This window comes from Budorcas taxicolor, chromosome 2 (assembly GCF_023091745.1).
Source record: "Budorcas taxicolor isolate Tak-1 chromosome 2, Takin1.1, whole genome shotgun sequence".
NCBI lineage: Eukaryota > Metazoa > Chordata > Mammalia > Artiodactyla > Bovidae > Budorcas > Budorcas taxicolor.
This window is the reverse complement of record NC_068911.1, coordinates 165,321,637-165,336,120: the sequence shown is the minus strand read 5'-3', so window position 1 is coordinate 165,336,120 and position 14,484 is coordinate 165,321,637.

Here is a 14,484-nt window from a genome sequence, read left to right as displayed (position 1 = left end):
CTGAGAGAGAGAAGAGACTTGTGGTCTCACACCCAGAAGGCAGCAAAACTGGCCTGGGAAGTTAGAACACCAGATTTCAAATCCTGGGCTCTTCTGACTCTAGAGATCAGGAGGTACCACCACCCCTGACTCCCTAGTACCACAAAATCTTACGAAGTTAGTCATGTGTGGTTCTCCGCCAGACCCAAGATGTAGGGGGAAGGTAGAAATGCAGTCTTACTTATCTTGTGCACCAGTTCCCCCCAGCCCTTGGTGTAGAAAAGGTCTTAGGGCATGTTTGTTGGATAGATGACTTCTTGAGGTTAGAGCTTTATGTTTCATCTTTTAGAAAATATTTATTTGACTATGCTGGGTTTTAGTTGCAGCATGCGGAATCTTCCTTGTGGCACGAGGGATCTTGAGTTGCAGCATGTGGGATCTAGTTCCCTGGCCAGGGATCAAACCCGGGCTCTCTGCATTGGGAGCTTGGATTCTTAGCCACTGGATCACCAGGGAACTCTCTGAGTAGTTTCACCTTAAAATCTGAGACCCTTTTTCACACCAAGTACCTAGCACAGTGCTTGCTATGCATCTGTTCATTCCATTAACACTTATTAATCACCTACCACGTGCCTGGTACTGTGCTGGTGATGCAGCAATGAACAAAATAGACAAGGTCCCGGTTCTCATGGAGCTTACACAGCCCAGTGGGGGAAAACGTACAATCACAAATAAACACAGTTACAAATCAAGATGAATGCTAAGGAAAAATACGAGATACTGATTTTTAAGAGCTATTTTGGAGGTACATTTAGTAGGTTTTTATCATAGATTGGATGGCTGAAACAGATGAAGACAAAAAGAAGGCGTAGTTTGGAAAGAGAAAAATGTGGGTTTGGATGTGTGGGGCTGGACGTGCCTGTGGGGTTTCTGTTTTAATCTCCCCACGTCTAGCCAGGTTAACTGATTTGCTCCAAACTGAAAAATTGTGGCAAGGGAAAGAAACCCGCCTCAGCCAGCCCAAAGAGAGCTGGCCTCCAGCTAGCATGGTGGTTCTAAGAGGGGCAGAAGGCAGAAGATAAGCAGAGAAAGGATGTGCTCACGGAAACAATAATCAGACCTCCCAAGCTGCAGTGAAGACCGCGGCAAGCAGCCAAGGAGCGGGCTGCCTTACATCCAACGGAGAGAGCAGGATCGCCGCGCCACCCTCCTCCGCGAGGGGCCAGCGCACCCCCGGGCGCTCTAACGAGGGGAGGGGGCTGCTCCGCGCCTGGAAACCCGAGCCGGGCGGCTGGCTCCGCGGCAGGATCCGCCAATCGGGCTGTGCCTGGTGGCGGCACCACGTGACTTGCCTCCCCATCTCCTCCCCTCCTCGCCTTCCGGGGAACACGGGCATCCCCGCCATGGTGCCACCCCGGCCATCCCGCCCCCACTCCTCGCGTGCTGCAGCCGCGCGGGCGTGAGCTTCCGCGAGCCGCCGGGATTCCGCCGCAGTCCGCGGCGCGGGGGAGGGGCGGGGAGTAGAGCAAGCTGCAGCCGCAGCGCATGCAATTTTTTCCGTCAAGGTCAAGCGTACCCACTCCCCGGCAAGGCTGTCTCCGGAATCCCTCCCAGCCATCACCGCCACTGCAGCCACGCAGGCCGGCCGCAGCATCCCTGGACCATCTGGACCACTGCCCCAGGCTCTCGCTGGGCTTCCTGCAGAAACAGCGGGGAACAGGAGGGTCTCAATCTACCCGGCCCCACTAGCTTCCCAGTCACACACCTCATGTTGTGTAGCCCAGCTTTAAACCCTACCTGGCTCCCAATAACCCTATAGAGGAGCCTTAAGGCCCCTCATAGCCAAGCCCAGGTTAACCCTTTCCAGTCCCACGGCCCCCTTGCATTAGAGACCCAGTCCCTCTGGATCTCCTACCCTTTCAGGTACAGCCATCACGTACATACTCAGGTGACTACTCTTGCTGTACCTTGTGCCTAGGGTACCCTTTGCGAACATAGCACATTTACAAGACCTAACTTTATTATGTTGGAGAAGACTCTTGAGAGGCCCTTGGACTGCCAGGAGATCCAACCAGTCCATCCTAAAGGAAATCAGTCTTGAATATTCATTGGAAGGACTGATGCTGAAGCTGAAATTCCCAATACTCTGACCACCTGATGTAAAGAACTGACTCATTAGAAAAGACCCTGATGCTGGGAAAGATTCAAGGCAGGAGGAGAAGAGGACGACAGAGGATGAGATGGTTGGATGGCATCACTGATGCGATAGACATGAGTTTGAGTAGGTTCTGGGAGTTGGTGATGGACAGGGAGGCCTGGCATGCTGCAGTCCATGGGGTCGCAAAGAGTCAGATACGACTGAGGGACTGAACTGAACTGAACTTTATTATAATTCGATGGAGGGTGGGAACTGGTGCTGAAATGTCTCAACAAAAATCACAAAGTTGAAAGACTACAGGGTTAAGCAGGAGAAATAAACAGGGCCAGTGGGTAGAGGCATAAGAAAATCTTATGCCTAGAGGGCAGGGACCTAACTCTCCACTGAGGCCAACACGTTCCTTGGGGGGACTGTGGATCCTATGATGCCAGATATTATGAGTGTGCAGGAAAAACCACAAACCCAGATTTTTATGTGTAATTGCTCACTTTAAAAATATTGATTTAATATTTTTTAAACATCCCATGGACCAGATGCAGCTCGTAGACCTCAGTGTGTGACCTCTTCTCTTTAGGAAAGAGGATGCCTTTTGCTGGGAAAATACTTCGAAAAACTCTAAGAAGGTATGATCTTGAAGCTCTCAGCGGCAGCTGTTGTGGAGGCAATAAGGGAGAGGACTTGGATTTGAATTTGTTCCTAAAATGATTCTAGATGTTTTAAGCTGCTGAGGACTCAGAGAATCTATCAGAAACTGGAGGACTGAGTTTGGGAAATGGGCAGAAACCAAGAGTAAGGGTAAGGATTGTGGGAGGTAGAAGTGAGACAGCAGGAAGCCAGCCTGGGGCACCGACCCACCAGCATCAACCGCTATGAATGATAGCAAACATTTCCTCCCATCCTCATGGAGGCCCGCATGAGGGCCAGGGAGGGGCTTGGACTTGCAAAGGGTGGGGTGAGGGGGTGACCTGAAGACAGGAGGGGAAGCCAACTCCCCAACTCCTAAGGCTTCACACAGTGGGGTAATGCCTGGAAGGGAAATTGGAGCTTTCTTCGGAGCTCCATACGGCATATACCCATGACCAGGAGATAGGAGTTGGCCACAGCTGAGGAATAGTGTGGAGGGAAGCAGAAGAGCTGTTAAGGCTGTCTTGGGAACCAGTGTATTACTAGTTCACCCCGAGATCTTATTTTTTTTTAAATAATTTCTTAGAAACCATTTATTTGGGCACTAGTGATGGTCCAGTGATTAAGAATCCACCTTGCAGTGCAAGGGACACTGGTTCAATCCCTGGTCTGAGAAGATCCCACAGGCCATGGAGCAGCTAAGCCTGTGTGCCACAATTACTGAGTCTGTGTTCTAGAGCCTGTGAGCTGGAACTGCTGAGCCCCCGTGCTGCAACTACTGAAGCCTGTGCACCTGAGCCTGTGCTCCACAACCGGAGCAGCCACTGCTATGAGAAGCCCACACACTGCAGTGAAGAGTAGCCTCTCTCACTGCAACTAGAGAAACCCCAAGTGATGCAATGAGGACCCATCACAGCCTTGGCTGTGCTGGGTTTTAGTTTCGGCATGGAGGATTTAGTTTCCTGACCAGGGATTGAACCCAGGCCCCCTGCATTGTGATTGTGGAGTATTAGCTACCAGACCACCAGGGAATTCCACTATGAGGTCTTTTGTTGATATAACTATGATGTGGTCTCTTCCTCTGTCTCCCATTCCTGGAGATCTTCAAAAAATCTCCTGTGTTCGCTGAGGCTGCCTCAACTGGAGTGTTTGTGAAAATGGCTGAAGGGGCCAAGTTTTCCATCTATTTTGGTATAGTGCTGACCAAAGACAGTACAGGCTGGATCAGTAGCTGGAACACAAGACATAAAGCCTCCCAGGAATTTTCAGTAATCTTGGAGAGGGTTTTGGAATAGGCACTTGGATTCATCCCATGATCTCAAGGGGTCAGGAGATCCCTGACATCTAGGTTACAGTAATAAAGAACCAGCTATAATTTACTAAGTGGTTACTTGTGCCGGACATTGTGCACGTACATACATTATCTCTACAATCCTCACAGTGACTGTATGAGATATTATCATAATCTTCATTTTACTGATGAAGAACTTGCTCTCCAGCTAATTGCCCTGAGCAGAAGAAATAATCATCTTCTTTGGGTTTTTTCTGGACAGCACTTACCATGCAGAGTTATAATTATTGTTTTAATTTGTGTGTCTGTCCTTCTCATTCATCTATAAGGGGACAGGAGCCAAGCCGGTAATTTCAAGTGCCTGACACACAGAGGGGGTGTTGAGTACACGTTACATCAATTAGTTTAAGGAAGACCAAAAGCAGCGCCCTGAAGTCTAAGATATTCATGCTCTTAAGGAAGTGATTCACCCTTTCTAGGCCTCAGTTTTCTTGCCTGTGGAGTGGGGATTCTAGATCTCACAGGTTTATTGTGAGATTTAAATGAGACCAGGTCATGGAATTTCCATACAACTAGCAGCTGATGATAATGATAATATGATGATGATGATGGAAAAAGGAGCAGGGAAACTATCCAGAAATAGTTTTGATAGATAAAGAAACTATTCAGAAAAAAAAAATCCAGAAATTCCAGAACTGTATCAGTTCAAAGAGGAATTCTTAGGAGGCCCAGCCACTGTGCAGTTTCCAAGACTACAGTGTCTTCATTCATTCATCATTGCTAGAACATGTACTATGTGCCACTGTTTGATTTCATTTCATTTGAAACTCGCAGAACAGATGCTCAAATTATTCTCATTGTACAAGTGAAAAAAAATGAGGTAAGAGATATCATGTGACTTCCCCAAAGAGAACACAGCTACGGAGTGGTAGAGGCAGGATTTGAACTTAGATCTGTGTGGGTCTAAAACCCTTGCTCATTCTGCTTTCGATGCCACAGCTTCTTCAGTCTTCTCCTGATTCACCAGCACATTTATCAAACATCAACTAAGTGCTAGGGGATACAAGGCCTAGACATCTGAAAGTCTTTTCCAGGACAAGCTGCAAGGCAGACAACTCAGTGGATATTTAAAAATTCAGCCTGATAAGCTCTGTGTTGGGTGAAGTGTGAGTGATAGAGTTGCAAGTGGGACCCCTTCCAGGGTCTGAAAGTGGGTTCTTTTCTAATACTCAGAAATGAATTGTCCAAAGAAACACATGTGCTGACAGTCCAAGAGACTTTATTAGAAAGGGGTGCCCAGGCGGAGAGCAGGAGGGCAAGGGAACCCAGGAGGACTACTCTACCACATGGCTTGAAGTCTCGAGTTTCATGGTAATTAGGTTAGTGCCTGGGTTGCCTCTGGCTGATCACTCTGATTGAGGGTCCTTCCTAGTGGAATACCCATCACTCAGCCAAGATGGATCCCAGTGAGAAGGGTTCTGGGAAGTTGGTAGGAGATATGAACCTTCTTCTCTCCTTTTGACCTTTCCTGAATTCTCCCAGTTGGTGGTAGCTTGTTAGTTCCACATTCCTTACCAGGACCTCCTATTTAAGATTGCTCATGCAAGCGGTTACTCTGGTGTCTGGCCAAGGTGGGCAGTTTCAGTCAGTAGTTCCTCTAACAATAGAAGAGAGTGCCATTGCTTTATACTTGCCATTCTCTTTGGTCTGCAGACCCCAGGTACATCTCAGACTCACTAGGTTGTTCCCTTCAAGTCTACCACCTCTCTCGGGTGGAGGGGGTTTTACAGTGGGGACAAAAGAATAAGCAACAATCCTCTCCAAAAGAAATCCCTCCTAACCAGCCTCTCCTCTCCCTTCATCTCTCTCTCTCTCTCTCTCTCTCTCTCTCTCACACACACACACACACACACACACACACACACACACACACACACACAGACAGACGCAACCTCTCATAAGGTGGGTGATGGGATACTGCTGGTAGAAATGGTTTCTCCATCCTTCAGGCATGCCCTGCCTGGGTGGTCCATGGTTCGTGGTATTTGTTACCTCTGCCAAAATGACAGGAAACTTGCATTTAACATCCTGTTACACATTCATTAAAAAGAAATCAGGAAGGAAAGTCACCCAATCGATAGTGATTATCTCTCGGTGGTGAAGTTATGTATAATCTCTATTTTCTTCTTCTTATTTATTTGCTTAAATTTTTTTCTAGCATGGATTTACTACTTTTGTAATCAGTAAAGCTATTTTCACAATTATCTGTGGCCTCATAGGTGTGGGGGAAGGTCTATGAGAAGCAGTCTCAGAAGGGGATTTGTCCTGAGTACAAAAGGGACTGGACAGGTAACACATGGGAGAGGTGAGGAAGTGAGAGGTCATCGAGGATTAAAAACAAGGGCCACCCTTCTTGAGGGCTTGTTCTGTGCCCAGGTCTCTCCTAGCCTTGACGTGCGCTTCTCAGTTAACCCTCAAAACCAGTTTAGGAGATAAGCTATTATTTCACAGCTGAGCAAACCAAAAGCCGATTTCATAGAAAAAGAAACCAAGACTCAGAGAGGTTCCATTATGTCCAGGAACACGCAGCTAGAAAGTGACGGAGGCAGGATTTGAATCCAGATCAGGGTATTTTAACTTCTGGACTCGGGGGCCATTTCAAGACCTTCCAGTTGCACAAATGTTTACATATTCTCAGCTCTTCACACACACTAACTGATACTAGTGCAACGCAGAGGGGTGGGTGAGATAAAGACCACTCTCCTGTTTTCCAAATGAGAAAAGGCCAGAGAGGAGACTTGCTCAGCATAGAGTCACAAAGTGGTGGGACTCCTAGAATCCTCCTTTCTCTATTTGGGCAGGCTTCCACCTTCCGCTACCTTCTGCGAACTGCAGGCGCTTCCTTCTTGAAACAAGTGATTCAAGGTAAATTGCTGGACTTCCCCTTTCTCAAAACACAGGAAGTCTGTGTTGTTTGCCGCAGTGAGAGAGCAATTCAGGTCAGTTACAATATAGGCGGGGCCACATAGAGGATTGGGTCTTGTGGGGGTGGGGTTTGGGGGTTTGGGGAGTGGGGGTCTGAAGGGGGAGGCAGGGCTTCCTGCCACCAGGGCTGCTCAGAAGGACCTGTATTTTTCTTTCCTGAGGGTCATGTCAGTGTGTCTGCCCAGGCTTGAAGTCATACACCAGATTGCTGGATGAACTATTATGGAGTTTAGAAAAATGAGCCCACGAGGAGAGAAGAGGGGGCCCCTGTCAATAATAATGATGGTAATAATGATGATGATGATGATGGCGATGATAATGATGGCCCATGTTTATGGTACAAAAACCTGTATACCAGGCACTAAGTGACGAATTTGAGTCTCATAACAGCCCTAGGAAGAAGATTCTATAGCTTTGGGGTCAAATAAAATCAGATTCTAACCACAGTCATGCTGCTCCCCAGCTGTGTGACCTCAGGGACCTTACTGACATTCATTCAATAAATATTTTTGAACACCTACTATGTGCCATACTTTGTTTAGTGAACAAAACAAAGATCTGTGCTCTCACAGTGCTTACAAGGGAAAGCAGATAACTTGTAACCATAGTCAGTAAAATGATAAGGGCTAAGCAGGATGAGGGGGTCGGGGAATGCTGAGGAGGAAGGAGGGTGCAGTGTTAAACAGGGGTGTCAGGGAAGTGAGCCTGAAGAGCATCCCCCCAGCGCACGCTGCCCACACTGCACCATGTGCTTACATTCTGGGGGTGTCGTTTCTTAGCCATGTAGCCTCCCAGCCTAATTCTCTGGCCCTTTTCTGCTAGATAACCTAGAGCAGACTTGTTTAAAATTAATAAAGCTAACTGATCCAGGTATCATACTAAGTACCCACTTCCAGGCCTGGTACTTTAACATTCATTGTTTCATTTGCTCCTTATCCAGATGTGAGAGATAGATATGATGAACTCCATTTTACAGATGAAGGAACCAACTCAGAGAGGTGGAGTGACCTGACTACGGTCACTTAGCCAATGAGGCACTCTCCTAAGGTGCCTCCCAGTGGTGATGGAAAGGCCTCGGCTGGCTTTTCCTCTCCATCACTTGCTGCTGTGTGTGCTGACAGCCCACAGCTCAGCTCTGCCTAGAGGGAAGGCATCGTGGGAGTCTGTCCCTGAGCTGGAAAGACAGACAAGTCTGCGATGCCTGGGAGGACCCCTAGAACCCGGAAGGGAACTGCCTGTGCCTTGCCCTGGTCAGTGCATCAGAAAGAGAAACCTTCTTGCCAGCTGTCCCGTAAGCTAGAGACTTCTCTCTGAGGTCTGAGCCCAGTCACTGGGTGGCCTGATTCCCATGAAAGTGTGGAGATAGAAAACATGTGGGACTGCTGCAGTTGCCAGGCAACTACCAGCTACACACTCACTTGACCGAGTCAAGAAGGCTGCCTGATGCAGTCAGAGATTCTTGGATCTGAAACCGAGAGATGTCAATTCTAGTTCTGATTTGCTGTGTGATCTTGGGCAAGTCCCTGTTCTTTTCCGGGACTCAGTTTCCTATCTCTTGTATAAAGCACAGTCAGACTGTCTAAGCTGCAATATGAATAGACACCAGATGGTCAGAATCAGAGTGGGGTGGGACCAGAGGCTCAGGAGCTGGTCATCGTCGAGTGAAGACTCAGTCCTCCTCCTGCCCATTCTGTCCCAGCTGTCCTGGCCCTGGTTACCAGCTGAGGGCAAGAGACATTTCCTTTCCCACCCTGAGCTATTTCAGGCCACCCAGACTCCATCCCAGGCCCACTCCTACAGCTCCGTCTGGGAATCATCTTTGTACTCACAAGTTAGTGCAGCCACCGCCCACCCATCATAACTTTCCCCGTTGGGGAGTTTCCTCTGTTCCTGCCAAATGCAGCTACCCAGTTCTGGGTGTTTCCCTGAATATCCATCAGAGGACTTTCTGACGCTGTTTGCCGAGATTGCACTGGTGGTAAACCCTGAGGGTGGTGCATTCTGCAGAAATCAGCAGAGTTAACTCATTCCATTTCACAACCATAACAAAAAATGACTGCAGCTGCAAGGGCAACAAATGCTTTATGTCCCTGATCTCACTTAATCCTCGTACAATCCAGAGGGATGAGAACAAAGGCCCCTGTTTTTCAGATGAGGAAATGGAGCCTCAGAGAGGTAAAATGACTTGCCCCAGGTCCCAATAAATAGTGGAGTCAGGACTCCCATTCAGAGCTAGTGCCATAGCCTGGGGTTTCAAACCACTGTAGGGTGCTATTTCTCCACAGTCCCAGAGGAGGGCTCAACCCGCTTTACAGATGGACAAATCAAGGTTCAGAGAGAAGTGACTGGCCCAAGATCACTCAGCGAGTTAATGTCAGGACAGATTCTAGGACCACTCTCTGCAGAGCCTCACCACACGGTTCCAGAAAACAAACAGTTCCCCATGCGTGAGCAAGAAATCCCTAGTGTTAAGAAGTCCCCAGCAGTTCCTACAAAGTGGAACATTGCCTAGGGTTCACAGACAAGGATCCCTAAAAGTCTCAGTGTTAGGACAGCGAGTCCCAGAGTTTCTTTGGGCAGCAAAAGTGTGTGGGTGTCACTGTCTTGGGTCTACAGAGGAGGTCTCAATTCTAGCCACATCTGAGGTACTTTGGTGTGTCTGGAATATTCTCCCAGTTAGTGGTATTGCCTGGTTAATGTTCACCTGTCCACCTGACCTGTAGGTATCAGTTCAGTGTCACTTCCTCTAGGAAGACCTATGTGGGACCCCATGCTTCCCCAACCATAGATTCTCATGGGTTCAGCTCTTTTCTATAATAATGCTGACCACAGTTTGCCCTGTAGATTCATATCCAAAGCACATTTAAAACATCAACTTACCCTCCCTCCATCAGGCTTCCCTGGTGGCTCAGACGATAAAGAATTTTCCTGCAGTGCAGTGCGGAAGACCAGGATTTGATCCCTAGGGTCAGGAAGATCCCCTGGAGAAGGGAATGGCAAACCCACTCCAGTATTCTTGCCTGGAGAATCCCATGGACAGAGGAGCCTGGCGGGCTACAGTCCATGGGGTTGCAAAGAGTTGGACACAACTGAGCAACTAACACTTTCACTTCAGTTTCATCCTCCAACTGACCCCCAAAGACGCAACTCCAGAGTTTGTATTATCCTCAAAAAAAAAAACTAATCTTTGAACATTCACTAAGATGATAGATGCTTAATATAAAGACAGATTGGAATCACCCTGCAGCTGCCAGGAGCACTCCCAAATTCTTAGCCCAATCTCAATTCACCCCTAGAGATAGGGTCTTTTTCTTAAAGGCAGAGTGGCTTCAATGTGCAGATATCTTAAGACAGCCTTTCCTTTAGTCACTCGCTTTGGCTGAGTTCTCAGATCTAAGCATACAAAAGAACTATTGTGTGGAGTTCTTTGGTGGCCTAGTGGTTAGTTTATGGCGCTTTCATGGTGGATGCCTGAGTGAGATTCTTAGTCAGGGAACCATCCTGGATGCTGCATTGCACAGTCAAAAATAAATAAATAAATAAAGCTGTCATTTCTGGGGGAAAAAAGAACAATCAGGCAATCAACTTCATTAGTTTTAAAAAAATTATTGTGCATTATAGGTAATTTAAGGGTTTTCAAGTGTAATTGTGAATGATATGTGCTTTCCACCTGGGTGCTGACTTTTGAATTGAGCCTCATTCTGAGACACCCACACTATAATTATGAACGTGAAAGAGTATTGCATTTCTGTGCCCCACCCCTGGACTGGAAGCCCACGAGGATTTGATTGCCTCATCTCTCATACCCATATCCAGCATGAAACCGGGCACAGAGCAGGTACTCAGTAAATGTTTATTGAGGGAATGAATCACCTTTGCTTTCTTACTTACTGGAAGACAGACCAGAAGTGGTCTGTGTGGGTCCAGATGGCTACGGGTACTCTCACTCTTTGAGGCCAGAAGCCACTGAGGCACCCGCCTGCACCTGCTCCTTTATATGCACAAGGCAGAAGCCATGTGAGTTTGAGTTTGGATGTGTGCATATTTATTGGCTTACACATTTCTGTGACAACCAGAGGCAGTTTTCTATTTGGAGCACTTAATTTCATAACAGTTTCCTGTAGCTTCTGTAACACATTACCATAAATTTAATGGTTTAAGACAATATTTTTATCTTATAGTTGGAGGTCAGAGATCCAAAAAGGGTCTCGCAGGGGCTAAAATCAAGGTATTGACAGGGCTTGCATTTCTTCTGGAGGCTTTGGGGAAGAATCTGTTTCCTTGCTTTTTCAATCAAGCTAGAGCTGCATTCCTTGGCTTGTGGCCTTTCCTCCATCTTCAAAACTAGCAGCATTGCATCTTCCAGTCTCTTTCTCTGTGCGTGCCTTCTCTCCTGTGGGGATCCTTGCGACTGTATAGGCCCACTGTGATAACCCAGGATGATTTCCCCATTTTAATTTTCTTTTACAGAATTTATTTTTAATTTGAGGATAATTGCTTTACAATGTTGTGTTGGTTTCTGCCATACAACAACATGAATTAGCCATCAGTATGCATGTGTCCCTTCCCTCTTGAACCTCCCTCCCACCTCCCAGCCCTCTAGGTTGTCACAGAGCACCAGGCTGAGCTCTCTGTGTCATACAGTGGCTTCCCATTTTGCACATGGTAATGCATATATTTCAATGCTGCTCTCTCAATTCATCCCACCCTCTCCTTCTCCCGCTGTGTTCACAAATCTATTCTCTATGTCTGTGTCTCTGTTCCTGCCCTGCAAATAGGTTCATGGGTACCACCTTCCTAGATTCCATACATATGTGTTAATACACGATATTTGTTTTTTTCTTCCTGATTTGCCTCACTCTGTATATAACAGGCTCTAGGTTCATCTACCTCACTACTCATCCACTGACTCAAATTCATTCCTTTTTATGGCAGATTAGTATTCTGTTGTATACATGTATCACAACTTCTTTACCCATTCATCTGTTGATGGACAGCTAGGTTGTTTCCATGTCCTGACTGTGGTAAATGGTGTGGCAATGAACATTGGGGTACAAGTGTCTTTTTAAAAAACATTTATTTATTTATTTTAATTGGAGGCTAATTACTTTACAATACCGTGGTGGTTTTTTTGCCATACATCGACATGAAGCAGCTACGGGTGGACATGTCTCCCCCATCGCAAACCCCACTCCCACCTCCCTCCCCACCCCCACCTCCCTCCCCACCCCATCCCTCTGAGTTGTCCCAGCGCACTGGCTTTGAGTGCCCTGTTTCATGCATCGAACTTGGACTGGTCATCTATTTCATGTAGGGTAATACACATGTTTCAATGCTATTTCCTCAAATCATCCCACAGAGTCCAAAAGTCTGTTCTTTATATCTGTGTCTTTTTTGCTGTCTCATGTATAGGGTTGTCATTCCCATCTTTCTAAATTCCATATATATGTGTTAATATACTGTATTGGTGTTTTCCTTTCTGACCTACTTCACTCTGTATAATAGGCTCCAGTTTCATCCACCTCATTAGAACTGATTCCAATGCATTCTTTTTAATAGCTGAGTAATATTCCACTGTGTATATGTACCACAGCTTTCTTATGCATTCGTCTGCCAATGGACATCTAGGTTGCTTCCATGTCCTAGCTATCGTAAACAGTGCTGCAATGGACATTGGGGTACACGTGTCTCTTTCAATTCTGGTTTCCTCGGTGTGTATGCCCAGCAGTGGGATTGCTGGGTCATATGGCAGTTCTATTTCCAGTTTTTTTAAGGAATCTCCACACTGTTCTCCATAGTGGCTGTACACTGTACCACCAACAGTGTAAGAGGGTTCCCTTTTCTCCACACTCTCTCATTGTTTGTAGAGTTTTTGATAGCAGCCATTCTGACTGGCATGAGGTGGTACCTCAATGTAGTTTTGATTTGCATTTCTCTGACAATGAGTGATGTTGAGCATCTTTTCATGTGTTTGTTAGCCATCTATATGTTTTCTTTGGAGAAATGTCTGTTTAGTTCTTTGGCGCATTTTTTGATTGGGTCATTTATTTTTCTGGTATTGATCTGCATGAGCTGCTTATATATTTTTGAGATTAATTCTTTGTCAGTTGCTTCATTTGCTATTATTTTCTCTCATTCTGAAAGCTGTCCTTTCACCTTGCTTATAGTTTCCTTTGTTGTGCAAAAGCTTTTAAGTTTAATTAGGTGCCGTTTGTTTAGTTTTGCTTTTATTTCCATTACTCTGGGAGGTGGGTCATAGAGGATCTTGCTGTGATTTATGTCAAAGTGTTTTGCCTATGTTTTCCTACAGGAGTTTTATAGTTTCTGGTCTTACATTTAGATCTCTAATCCATTTTGAGTTTATTTTTGTGTGTGGTGTTAGAAAGTGTTTTAGTTTTATTTTTTTACAGGTGGTTGACCAGTTTTCCCAGCACCACTTGTTAAAGGGACTGTCTTTTCTCCATTATATATTTTTGCCTCCTTTGTCAAAGATAAGTTGTCTGTAGGTGAGTGGACTTATCTCTGGGCTTTCTATTTTGTTCCATTGATCTATATTTCTGTCTTTGTGCCAGTACCATACTGTCTTGATGACTGTAGCTTTGTAGTATAGTCTGAAGTCAGGCAGGTTGATTCCTCCATTCTTCTTTCTCAAGATTGCTTTGGCTATTTGAGGTTTTTTATATTTTATATTTCCATACAAATTGTGACATTATTTGTTCTAGTTCTGTGAAAAATACCTTTGGTAACTTGATAGGGATTGCATTGAATCTGTAGATTGCTTTGGGTAGTATACCCATTTTCACTATATTGATTCTTCCAATCCATGAACGCGGTATACTTCTCCATCTATTTGTGTCATCTTTGATTTCTTTCATCAGTGTTTTATAGTTTTCTATATATAGGTTTTTTGTTTCTTTAGGTAGATTTATTCCTAAGTATTAAATGTGTCTTTTTGAATTACAATTTTCTTAGGTTAAATGCCCAGTAGTGGGATTGCTGAATCATATAGTAGTTTTATTCCTAGTTTTTTTTAAAGAATCACCATATTGTTCTCCACAGTGGCTGTATCAGTTTACATTCCCACCAACAGGGCAAGAGGGTTCCCTTTTTTCCCCATCCTCTCCAGCATTTATTGTTTGTAGATTTTTTTTTTTTTTTTTTTGGATGATGGCCATTCTGAACAGTGTGAGGTGATACCTCATTGTAGTTTTGATTTGCATTTCTCTAATAGTGAGTGATGTTGAACATTTTTTTCATGTGTTTATTGGCCATCTGTATGTCTTCTTTGGAAAAATGTCTGTTTAGGTCTAAGATTCTTGATATAAACACACCTGTAAAGTTCCTTTTGCCATATAAGGTAACATTCATAGCTTCTGGGGCTTAGGACCTGATATCATTGGTGGCCATCATTCAGCCTACCCTGCTCAATTGAACAAGATGATCAATG